General features: G+C 42.8%; 2 protein-coding genes across 5 annotated transcripts in view; one reads left to right on the top strand and one right to left on the bottom strand.

Moving 5' to 3' along the window:
- LOC136863993 (glutamine amidotransferase-like class 1 domain-containing protein 1) overlaps positions 1-13,438 on the bottom strand; it is a 717,178-nt gene that overhangs the window by 635,031 nt on the left and 68,709 nt on the right. The window lies entirely within an intron of this gene.
- bgm (bubblegum) overlaps positions 1-13,438 on the top strand; it is a 514,443-nt gene that overhangs the window by 190,430 nt on the left and 310,575 nt on the right. The window contains exon 1 of one of the 4 annotated variants that reach the window (XM_067140468.2): positions 6,614-6,631. The exons of the other annotated variants lie outside the window; for them this stretch is intronic. The gene's annotated coding sequence lies outside the window, so the exon portion shown is untranslated. Of the gene's footprint in view, positions 1-6,613; positions 6,632-13,438 lie in introns of those variants that run through there. 4 annotated transcript variants of the gene reach the window in all.

Here is a 13,438-nt window from a genome sequence, read left to right on the forward strand (position 1 = left end):
AGGTGAAGCCGCCTGGGCGAGGTAATGGTCATCCTCCCCAGTTGTATCCCCCGACCCAGAGTCTGAAGCTCCAGGACACTGCCCTTGAGGTGGTAGAGGTGGGATCCCTCGCTGAGTCCGAGGGAAAAACCGACCCTGTAGGGTAAACAGATTACGAACGAACGAACGAACGAACGAATGAACGAACGAACGAACGAACGAACGAACGAACGAACGAACGAACGAACGAACGAACGAAGGACTGTTTAACGTTTTCCTTTAAAGCAAGAGTTGTATCGTCCTTGTTAATAATCTGTACATGTATAAAGATAACTGGCAGGTGAGTAGGTGTATATATTTTTGATAAAGTAGCTGCCCACTCACGCCCATCATTAACACCATCATTTCTTCCCCGGTTACCATGACGATAGCTTCTCAACCAATAGCCAGTAGAGGGGGTTCGATTCCCACTTCAGCCATCCTCGAAGTGGTTCTCCGTGGTATCCTACTTCTTCTCCAAGCAAATACCGGGATGGTACGTAAGTTAAGGCCACGTCTACTTCCTTCCCTCTTCCTTGTCTATACCTTCCAATCTTCTCATCCCCCACAAGGTCCCTTTTCAGCACAGCAAGTGAGGCCGCCTGGACGAGGTACTGTTCCTCCTTCCCATTGATAACATCGACCGAATTGTTCACGCTCCAGGACACTGCCCTTGATGCGGTAGAGGTGGAATCCCTCGCTGAGTCCGGGAGAGAAACCAAATCTGGGCGGTAATAATAATGGCGTGTGGCCTCCGGACAGGCCTTGTGCAGGTCTTTCGAGTTGACGACGTATAGGTGACCTGCACGTCTGTGAGGATGGGGCCCTACCTGAAGTCTAATGCTGAAAACGGCACTAACACCCAGCCCTCGAGCCATAGGAATTAACTAATGAAAGTTAAAATCTCCGACCCGACCGGGAATCGAACCCGAGACCCCTTGAACCAAAGGCGAGCATGCTAACCATTTGGCCATGGAGCCGGACAATCTGGGCGGTAAACTTGCTAAATAAAAATATATAATAACAGTACCTAATAATAAAAATGTATTTGGTTTTACGAATCACTAACTACTTTCGTAAACGCGTTCGAAACCCACTGTCGGCAGGCCTGAAGATGGTTTTTCGTGGTTTCCCATTTTCACACCGGGTAAACGCTGGGGCTGTATCTTAATTAAGGGCACGGTCGCTTCTTCCCACTCCTGGCTCTTTCCTTTACCATCGTCGCCATAAGACCTATCTGTGTCGGTGCAATGTGAAGCAAATTGTAAAAGGAAAAAAAAAAGTTCTCGCTGGCAGCTCTCTTGAGAAAGCTGAACAAAAATTCACTGCGATCGGCCATTTCATCCTACCTTCACTGGTATATCGTTCCCAGAACACCAATAAACTGAAAATTCGTAAACCTCTTCTTGTAAACATCGAGAAAATTATAACACATGCACGTAATAAGGAAATCCTACAGCTTCCAACTGACACAGCAGATGCATGTTGTATAGGCCTAGATCCAGAAAATGTCAAGGACTATGACTATACAAAGTAAGGTGGGAATCATCCATCCATTACTTTAATTGATGTAGCATCCTTGAGAGGCTGAACACAGACTATATAAATGCATTCCAAGACCTTGTGACTGATAGGGAGATTTCTCTCCCTGAGCTGACCATCTTTACGCAGTTAAGACCTCGTGGGATGAATAGTGCCAAGAATGTCAGAAGACTGTTGCAAGCAGAAGAATATAGAAAATATTGCCCTCTCACGGCAAATGAGTTGCTTTATACGAAGTTGAACAACTAGCTCGACTCTAGACAAGGACGTAATAGTTCGGAATGGTGGGACGCCATTCAACTGCAGGTCAGTGTAGCGTCAACAAATCAATCACTACTGACCTGCATATGGGCAGTCGCCTAGGTGGCAGATTCCCTATCTGTTGTTTTCCTAGCCTTTTCTTAAATGATTGCAAAGAAAATGGAAATGTATTGAACATCTCCCTTGGTTATTCCATTCCCTAACTCTCCATCCTATAAACGAATATTTGCCCCAATTTGTCCCCTTGAATTAATTTTATCTTCATATTGTGATCTTTCCTACTTTTAAAGCCACCACCCAAAATTATTCGTCTACTAATGTCATTCAACGCCATCTCTCCACTGACAGCTCGGTACATACCACTTAGTCGAGCAGCTCGTCTCCTTTCTCCTAAGTTTTCCCAGCCCAAACTTTGCAACATTTTTGTAACGCTACTCTTTTGCCGGAAATCACCCAGAACAAATCGAGCTGCTTTACTTTGGATTTTTCCAGTTCCTTTAAATCCTTACTACAACCCCTAAATACCCTCATAACCATGTGCAGAGATCTGTACTCTTTATTTACAATCCCTTTTATTGAGGGCTCTCCACGGAAGAATTCAGGTCGACACCCATTGCAAATAGTGCAGCGAGACTGGAACTCTTGCACACATTCATGACTCCTGCCAGCATAGGGATCTCCTGTGGAATACTCGGCATCATCTATCTATTCAGGAGCAAGATAGCGTTAGCCCTCACTATCAAAAACTCGAGATCTACGAGGGAGCCTCTGCGTTGCAACCAGTGAAAGTAATCGTTTTGTTGACATCATGCCAATCGATTGGAAAACGGGACCAGGCTTCATCATTGGTCCCACAGTTCAATTTGAAACTGATAAAAACCAGTCATTACTAGTAGATAAAGAAAAACGATTAATGAGCCCACGGCTAATTACTTGACACACATATACAACCTTAAAGACGTTACAGTTTTAGCGCTTCTTGTGGGCTACAGCGCCGGTCCCGTGGTGTAGGGGAAGCGCGCCTGCCTCTCGCCCGGAGGCCCCGGGTTCGATTCCCAGCCAGGTCAGGGATTTTTCTCTCGACCTGAGGGCTGGTTCGAGGTCCACTAGGCCTACGTGATTAGAATTGAGGAGCTATCTGACGGTGAGATGGAGGCCTCGGTCTCGTAATCTGCAGGCCTTCGGGCTGAGCAGCGGTCGCTAGGCAGGCCAAGGCCCTTTCAAAGGCGTTAAGTGCCGTGGGGGGAGGGGGGCTAGCGGAACAATCTTAAAATTATTTTGTGACTTTTGTGCACGCTTTGGTAGAAGCAAATAAATTGTTAGGTCTATTGGTGCTAAAGCATATGATTTGTATACTTCGCATTTGTAGAAAATGTAAAATAATTCGTCTGTAACCGTAATCATGTACTTTAGTGAAGACTTTTCCGTATGGTAAGCTTTGTCGTAACAGAAACCCATAAATTGGGAAGTTATTATTATTATTATTATTATTATTATTATTATTATTATTATTATTATTATTATTATTATTATTATTATTTCTTGTAGCTATTATACCCTGGTGCAGCCTTTATAAGGCAGACCCTCCGTTGAGGGTGGTTGGCTTCTGCCGTATATGCGAAACTGCGTTTTTTGTGTGGTGGACGATAGTGTTGTATGTAGTGTTGTGTTGCAGAAATATTGGAGATAGCGTAGACACCCAGTCTTCGAGCGAAGGGATATTTTTTTACAAGTTGCTTTACGTCGCACCGACACAGATAGGTCTTATAGCGACGATGAGACAGGTAAGGCCTAGGAATGGGAAGGAAGCGGCCATGGCCTTAATTAAGGTACAGCCCCAGCATTTGCCTGGTGTGAAAATGGAAAACCACAGAAAACCCATCTTCAGGGTTGCCGACAGTGTGGTTCGAACCCAGTATCTCCCGAATACAAGCTCTCAGCTCCGCGCCCCTACCCTCATGGCCAACTCGCTCCGTGCCAAGGGAAATAACCAGGTCAGCCACGGAGCTGGATTACTAGAGAGATAAATGGGTCAAATCTACCGTGAAACATTTCGAAATAGATATCCATGAATTCTTCATTTCAACGCCAGGATCGTTCCTTTCTTAAAGTCACAGGCGCTTCTTTTCCAGTAGCGGCCAATAAAACTTCGTGACCTGTCCATTAGTCCTATTGGACATCGGTGACTTGGTCAGTGCCATCATAAAGCCAAGGGGACGCTGTTCAGGCATAATGAGCCGGAATTTACTCTCGGTAGCGTGGCCACTTCCTCATCACTCCTCTCCTTGGCCCCCAACGTTACGTAACTTCAGAGACCTAAAGAAATCCAGTGTTTCAACACGGCTACACCGTTGGATAATCCTAACCTCAAATAACTGAATAATGCACTCAAATCCTGACAGCATTTGGGAGATGGTGGGTTCGAGTTCCACTATCGGCAGCCCTGAAAGATGATTTTTGTGGTTTCCTATTTTCACAAAAATACTGGCGCTGTACCTTAATTAAGGTCACGGCCGCTTCCTTCCCACTCCTATGCATTTCCTATCCCATCGTCGCCATACGAAGGGGCTGCCTGGCCGCGGCGGTAAAGGCGTGCTCGGTTCGCCCGGAAGGACTCGGGTTCGAATCCTCGTCAGGAAGTCGTAAAATTTAAGAAACGAGATTTCCACTTCTGGAGGTGCATATGGCCCTGAGGTTCACTCAGCCTACACCAAAAATGAGTACCAGGTTAATTCCTGGGGGCAAAGGCGGCCGGGCGTAGAGCTAACCACTCTACCCCATCACGTGCCGCGGTTAGCAATGGTGGAAGCCTTTACCTTCCACTCCTCCAAGGGCCTTCATGGCCTGTACGGAGGTGTCTTTGTCTTTGTCGTCGCCATACGACCTATCTGTGAGGTGCGACGTAAAGCAAATAGCCTATTTTCACACCAGGCAAATTCTGGGGCTGTACCTTAATTAAGGCCACGGCCGCTACCTTCCCAATCCCAGCACGTTCCCATTCTTCCTTCGGCGAAAACCTTCGATGTGTTAGTGTGACGTTCAACCAGTATTTTTTAAAATCCTGAAAGCAGAGTGAACGCACATTATCCTGAAGAAATCACTGGTACAGTAGATGAATGAGGCTGCTGACTCATGTTGATGATTCTTACTCTCGAAATTTGTTAAGAAGCAAGCCCTACATTTCAGTGTCGACTCAGTTAATTTAACTTTAAACATTTTCAGTCTGTCAAAGCTACTAATTATAAAACAGAAACTCACTAACATGCCTGTAAAATAAGCACACATTCAAAAACAAGGAATTACATGTTTTGTTCTAAGAGAACAACCTCGGATTCTATCAAATCAGTTTAAATCATGCGTATATAATATACACGATATTGTTTCCGTTGCGTAAGTTTGCTAATGACCGCCTCTGTGGTGAAGTGCTTAGTGTGATTAGCTGCCATCCCCGGATCCATTCCCTGCTCTGCCACGAGTCAGCCCGGAACGGACCGGAACGGGATTCAGTCAGCCTCGGGAGGTCAACTGAGTGGAGGGGGGTTCGATTCCTACATCAGCCATCCTCGAAGTGGTTTTCCGTGGTTTCCCCTCTTCTCCTCCAGGCAGATGTCGAGATGGTACCTAACTTAAGGCCACGGTCACTTTCTTCCCTCTTCCTTGTCTATCCCTTTCAATCTTTCCATCCCCCGACAATGCTCCTGTTCAGCATAGCAGGTGAGGCCGCCTCGGCGAGGTACTGGTACAGTTGTACCCCTGAACCAAAATCTCACACTCCAGGACAGTGCCTTTGAAGCGGTGGAGGTGGGGATCCCTCGCTGAGTCCGAGGGGAAAACTAATCCTGGATGAAGAAAGAAAGTTTGCCAGTGATAGTGAACTGATAACATTATAAAAATGAGGCAATTTTTGACTGCAGTAGTCCTCCATTCAAATAACTGAATAATGTGCACATTCTTTATCATGCTTTTTCTCCTTAATACATAAAAGGATAGTATAAGATGGCCTGACGGCACATCTCCTCACCTCTCCACTGAACCGAGTTATTTCTTACAGTATTCCCTTCATCACGTTACCAACCTCAGCGATCACACACATTTATAAAATTACCCCATCTTCGCTCTAGTAAGTTAATTTTCGAACAGCATTTCACACTTTTTTTTGATGAGCGCTTAATGAATCCCATAGGAGGCTATTCTGACGATAAACGTCTAGAATGTGGGTTAGGATATTCTTATTTGTGCTAAATTCTCTGTATTTATTCAGCACTCTCCCCATTCGAGACGTTTTAGAACGTCATTATTTATCACTAAAAGGAATGTCTTACGAGATACTCCTTAATTCGATTCTGCACTTTTATTTCATCATAAGTCGGGCTGAGCCAATCAGTTGGAAAGTTCGATCCTGGCCTACTCTGGCAGTATTTGAAGGTACTCAAATAGGTCAGCCCCGTATCTGTAAGATTTACTGGCACTGAGGGAGAAAATTCTGGCATCTCGGTGTCTCCCAAAACCGTGAAAGTAGTTAGTGAGATGTAAATTCAATAACATTAATCATGTCGTCTAAAACATTATCGTTTATTTACTCACTAATACAAAAAAGGGCATTATAAGATGACCAAACAACATTTCCCCTCCCCAATCCACTGAACAGAGTTATTGCTTACATCATTCCCCTCATCCACTCTACTGTACTACCCCTCTCCTCTCCACTGAATACAGCTATTGCCCACTATATATGAACCTTGACTGGAGCTAGGGAACTGGCTTTAGTCCAAACGTAGTCGCTGGAGGTAACGGACGTATAACAGCTAAGGTCAGTACAGAAAAAAATTCTCCAAATTTCTAAGGCGAGAGTGGAGGACTACTAAAATCATAATTTGTCTCACTTATTTATAACATTAGCAATTCACAATCCCTGGCAAGTTTGCGCAACGAAAAAAAAAGTTGTACATGTATACGCATGATTTAATGTGATTTGATACCATCTGAGGATGCTCTTTTAGAACGAAACATGTCATTCTTTGTTTACTAGTGTGGGTGTTTTACAGGTATATTATAGGGTTTCATGTATTATGATTAGTGTTTTCGACAAAACTGGAAAGCATTAAAATCACATTCATTCTCAAAAGAGAAATCACCTATGTAATCTATAATAATATTGTACAGAGGTGTTTTAAAATAATTCCATCGAGTAGATTAAATAATAAATAAATAAATAAATAAATAAATAAATAAATAAATAAATAAATAAATAAATAAATAAATAAATAAATAATTGACAAGTGATTTCCATTCATGAAGGTATAATGCATTTATTCATGCATGTACAATTTAATGTATAGATGTTTTATATTCTACAATTATTCGCAGTTTCCAAAAGTGCATGCCATGATATGTTATATTTTTACAGCGAACTTCTTCCATTATGTAATAAAACAGTTGTCTAACAGTTTGGTACTAAATTCAAATGTTTACGCTGTATCCTGAAGAAGAAACAACTCTATGCTGGGTACCATTCACCTGTCTGCCTCTGTACTTGCTTTTTAACGTCACCCTATTTCATTTTCGAGTATTGCGTTCTTTTGATATCGTAGTGAAATTGTCTAGCCTATCGTAGTACTTCTTCATGCCGTGTGTTGCTTTTCGGTGTGTGTATCTGATTAGCTCTGCAAAGTTCAAGATTTAAGAGACAATTTGTTTCTAATCCAACCATCAACTATCTTCGAATAGATTTCCGAGGTACTTCTCCATTTCAACGCCAAGGAAATGTTGGAGTGGTGCCTTCTCTTAGACACGGTCACATTCCTCCGAATCCCAGGCCTAGGTAATTACAAATGCAGAGACACAGACACAACATCGTTTGCGTTGATGAATCTATAAGCGACTAACGTGGCTGAAGGATTTGTCAAAGGAAAATGGAGATGTATTCCTTTCAAGGCCAGAGTAAATAATATTATGGAAGTGAGGAAATGGGCCGAAATCAAGGACGAGTAGGGAAGTATGTAGGACATACTGAAACATATTGTGGAAGGGCGCTGCGAAGGGTGTAAAATGAAAGACACCCTAGGCCTCGCAAACCTAATACCGTCGGGGTCGGAAAAAACAAGAGTTGACCAAGGGAGGACAAATGGGATAAATGAAAGTGAGGAGCCTGGCACAAGTTAGGGCCTCGTGGCCGCAAACCCATGCTTCCTAGTTGAGAGCCCGTAGGGTTACCCTTTAGTTCGCCTCTTACGACACGCATGATGTACCGTAGATGTATTCTACCACTCCTACCAACAGGGAGAAGCAAAGGAGAAGATGGGAAGAAGATCGTCAGTAACCAATAGTCCACTAAAGTTAAATAGGTGAATGGAGGAAGACAGCGAAATGCCTATTAAAAAATAAAAAAGACAGACATAACCTTCCTGGAATTACTGATTGTGAAATCTAACTACAATTATCTTTCACAGTTTTGAATGCGATGCAGGTTAATTCCTTCGGTTATTTATTTATTTATTTATTTATTTATTTATTTATTTATTTATTTATTTATTTATTTATTTATTTATTTATTTATTTATCCGCCTCTGTGGTGTAGTGGTTAGTGTGATTAGTTGCCACCCGCGGAGAACCAGGTTCGATTCCCCGCTCTGCCACGAAATTTGAAAAGTGGTACGAGGGCTGGAACGGGATCCACTCAGTCTCGGGAGGTCAACTGAGTAGAAGGGGTTCGATTCCCACCTCAGCCATACCCGAAGTGGTTTTCCGTGGTTTTTCACACCTTCTCCAGGCGAATGCCGGGATGGTACTTAACTTAAGGCCACGGCCGCTTCCTTCCTTCTTCCTTGTCCATACCTTCCAATCTTCCCATTCCCCACGAGGACCCTGTTCAGCATAAAAGGTGAGGCAGCCTGGGCGAGGTACTGGTCCTCTTCCCCAGTTGTACCCCCGACGCAAAGTCTCACGCTCCAGGACATTGCCCTTGAGGCGGTAGAGGTCTGAGGGAAAAATCAATCCTGGAGGGTAAACGGACTAAGAAAGAAAGAAAGAAAGAAAAGAAAGAAAGAAAGAAAGAAAGAAAGAAAGAAAGAAAGAAAGAAAGAAAGAAAGATGTGTTATTTATTTATTTATTTATTTATTTATTTATTTATTTATTTGTTTATTTATTTATTTATTTATTTATTTATTTATTTATTTATTTATTCATAGCATGTGGTTCATGGCGTGGGTTACTGTAGTCACGTCCTAGTTCGTGAACCATGGGCAACGGCTGAGTTTCCTAGTAAGTGGTCCTGAGTGTCGGGATACCAGTTGCTATGGAATGGGAGTGGGCATCTTGGACATATTCTGAGTTCTGGCCTTCCTTGTGCTCAGGCGGCTAGGACTATACAATTCACCGGTGGTCCATAACCCGTTAGAGGAGAGATCCTCACTTGGACTATGTGCAAGTATGGTAGCATCCTGCTTCATGAATTTACTGAGCTCAGAACATTTTAAGCAAGCCTAGGACCTATGGGAGTAACGGAGTCCCACTCCCATTTGACAGGCGAGGGACTCCTTGGAAACAACTTGACGAACGAAATGGAATTCGATGGGGAGCTATCAATATTAATGGGGCTTATGGAAGAAAGAAAGTAGAACTGGCTGAGTGAGCAAAGAGGATGCATCTGGATGTGCTAGGAGTAAGTGGTATTCGAGTAAGGGGAGATAACGAGGAAGAGATAGGAGATTATAAGTTGTACTTGACAGGTGTTACAAAGGGAAGGGCAGAGTCTGGGGTAGGGCTTTTTATCAGGAATACCGTTGCACGCAACATAGTTTCTGTTAGGCACGTAAATGTGCGAATGATGTGGGTAGATTTGTCAGTTGGAGGAATTAGGACAAGAATTGTGTCCGTGTATTCACCATGTGAGGGTGCAGATGAGGATGAAGTTGACAAGTTTTATGAAGCATTGAGTGACATCGTGGTCAGGGTCAACAGCAAGGATAGAATAGTGCTAATGGGCGATTTCAATGCGAGAGTTGGGAATAGAACTGAAGGATACGAAAGGGTGATTAGTAAATGTGGGGAAGATATGGAAGCTAACGGGAATGGCAAGCGTTTGCTGGACTTCTGTGCTAGTATGGGTTTAGCTGTTACGAATACATTCTTCAAGCATAAGGCTATTCACCGCTACACATGGGAGGCTAGGGGTACCAGATACATAATAGACTATATCTTAACCGACTTCGAATTCAGGAAATCTGTTAGGAATATACGAGATTTCCGGGGAGTTTTCGATGATACAGACCACTATCTGATCTGTAGTGAACTAAGTATCTCTAGACCTAGGATAGAGAAAGTGAAATCTGTCTGCAAACGAATAAGGGTAGAAAACCTCCAGGACGACGAAATTAGACAGAAATACATGGATATGATTAGTGAGAAGCTTCAAAAAGTAGACAGTAAACAGGTTCAGGATATAGAAAGTGAATGGGTGGCATACAGGGATGCTGTAGTAGAAACAGCAAGGGAATGCCTAGGAACAACTGTGTGTAAAGATGGGAAAAGGCGAAGATCTTGGTGGAATGATGAAGTGAGAGCAGCTTGTAAACGCAAAAAGAAGGCTTATCAGAAATAGCTCCAAACAAGGGCCGAAGCAGACAGGACTTTGTACGTAGATGAAAGAAACAGAGCGAAACAAATAGTTGTTGAATCCAAAAAGAACTCCTGGGAAGATTTTGGTAATAACCTGGAAAGGCTTGGTCATGCAGCAGGGAAACCCTTCTGGACAGTAATAAAGAATCTTAGGAAGGGAGGGAGAAAGGAAATGAACAGTGTTTTGAGTAATTCAGGTGAACTCATAATAGATCCCAGGGAATCACTAGAGAGGTGGAGGGAATATTTTGAACATCTTCTCAATGTAAAAGGAAATCATCCTGGTGGTGTTGCGAACAGCCAAAGCTCATGGGGAGGAGGAAAATGATGTTAGTGAAATTACGCTTGAGGAAGTGGAAAGGATGGTAAATAAACTCCATTGTCATGAAGCAGCAGGAATAGATGAAATTAGACCTGAAATGGTGAAGTATAGTGGGAAGGCAGGGTTGAAATGGTTTCATAGAGTAGTAAGATTAGCATGGAGTGTTGGTAAGGTACCTTCAGATTTGACAAAAGCAGTAATTGCACCTATCTATAAGCAAGGGAACAGGAAGGGTTGCGACAACTATAGAGGTATCTCATTGATTAGTTTACCATTCAAAGTATTCACTGGCATCTTGGACGGGAGGTTGCGGTCAGTCGTTGAGAGGAAGTTGCATGAAAACCAGTGTGGTTTCAGACCACAGAGAGGCTGTCAGGATCAGATTTTCAGTATGCGCCAGGTAATTGAAAAATGCTGCGAGAGGAATAGGCAGTTGTGTTTATGTTTCGTAGATCTAGAGAAAGCATATGACAGGGTACCGAGGGAAAAGATGTTCGCTATACTGGGGGACTATGGAATTAAACGTAGATTATTAAAATCAATCAAAAGCATTTATGTTGACAATTGGACTTCAGTGAGAATTGATGGTAGAATGAGTTCTTGGTTCAGGGTACTTACAGGGGTTAGACAAGGCTGTAATCTTTCACCTTTGTTGTTCGTAGTTTACATGGATCATCTGCTGAAATGTATAAAATGGCAGGGAGGGATTCAGTTTGGTGGAAATGTAATAAGCAGTCTGGCCTATGCTGACGACTTAGTCTTAATGGCAGATTGTGCCGAAAGCCTGCAGTCTAATATCTTGGAACTTGAAAATAGGTGCAATGAGTATGGTATGAAAATTAGCCTTTCGAAGACTAAATTGATGTCAGTAGGTAAGAAATTCAACAGAATTGAATGTCAGATTGGTGATACAAAGCTAGAACAGGTCGATAATTTCAAGTATTTAGGTTGTGTGTTCTCTTTGGATGGTAATATAGCAAGTGAGATTGAATCATGGTGTCGTAAAGCTAATGCAGTGAGCTCGCAGTTGCGATCAACAGTATTCTGTAAGAAGGAAGTCAGCTCCCAGTCGAAACTATCTTTACATCGGTCTGTTTTCAGACCAATTTTGCTTTACGGGAGCGAAAGCTGGGTGGACTCAGGATATCTTATTCATAAGTTAGAAGTAACAGACACGAAAGTAGCAGGAATGATTGCTGGTACTAACAGGCGGGAACAATGGCAGGAGGGTACTCGGCATGAGGAGATAAAGGCTAAGTTAGGGATGAACTCGATGGATGAAGCTGTACGCTTAAACCGGCGTCGGTGGTGGGGTCATGTGAAGCGAATGGAGGAAGCTAAGTTACCTAGGAGATTAATGGACTCTGTTATGGAAGGTAAGAGAAGTAGAGGAAGACCAAGACGACGATGTTTAGACTCAGTTTCTAACGATTTAAAGATAAGAGGTATAGAAATAAATGAGGTCATAACACTAGTTGCAAATCGAGGATTGTGGCGACGTTTAGTAAATTCACAGAGGTTTGCAGACTGAACGCTGAAAAGCATAACAGTCTATAATGATAATGTATGCATATATGTAAACGTCGCCACAATTCTCTATTTGCAACTAGTGATATGGCCTCATTAGTTCTATACCTCTTATCTCTAAATCGTTAGAAACTGCGTCTAACCATCTTCGTTTTCGTCTCACTCTACTTCTCTTACCCTCCATAACAGAGTCCATTATTCTCCTAGATAACCTATCCTCCCTCCATTCGCCTCACTTGACCCACCACCGAAGACGGTTTATGCGTACAGCTTCGTCCATCGAGTTAATTCCTAACTTAGCCTTTTGCTACTCATTCCGAGTACTCTCCTGCCATTGTTCCCACCTGTTTGTACCAGCTAACATATTTGCTACTTTCATGTCTATTTCTTCTAACTAATGAATAAGGTATCCTGAGTCCACCCAGCTTTCACTCCCGTAAAGCAAAGTTGGATTGAAAACAGACCGATGTAAAGATAGTTTCGTCCTGGAGGTGACTTCTTTCTTACAGAATACTGTTGATTGCAACTGCGAGCTCACTGCATTTGCTTTACTGCACCTTAATTCAATCTCACTTACTATACTACCATTCCGGGAGAACACACATCCTCAATACTTGCAGCTTGTATCCATAATCTGACATTCATTTTTCTTGGATTTCTTACCTACTGACATCAATTTAATCCTGCAAAGGCTAATTTCCATACCAAACTCTTTTCATCTATTTTCAAGTTCCATGATATTAGACTGCAGGCTTTCGGCACAATCTGTCATTATTTATTTATTTATTTATTTATTTATTTATTTATTTATTTATTTATTTATTTATTGACGCTGCAGTAGCCCGCGTGGTGGCCATGGTCATTAAGGCGTTGACGTCTGAACGGTCTGACACCGTGGTTAGCCGTTTCGAGTCCTGTTGGTCGAAAAACTTTTCACGATCAGATTGTTGGCCAACAGTGCTCATAGGGAGTGAGGTCATATAACGCTCTTGGTGGTGATTCGTCCGTCGGATGGAGACGTTAAGATTTGAGCAGACCCCTTGGTGCTATTCGACAGGAGAAGGCTATGTGCCGGCACGGGGTTTCACCCTCTCCCTTCCTACTATCATGTATCACGTAATTCATTTCATTCTCATTAACTCCTCTGATGA

Source organism: Anabrus simplex, chromosome 2 (assembly GCF_040414725.1).
Source record: "Anabrus simplex isolate iqAnaSimp1 chromosome 2, ASM4041472v1, whole genome shotgun sequence".
NCBI lineage: Eukaryota > Metazoa > Arthropoda > Insecta > Orthoptera > Tettigoniidae > Anabrus > Anabrus simplex.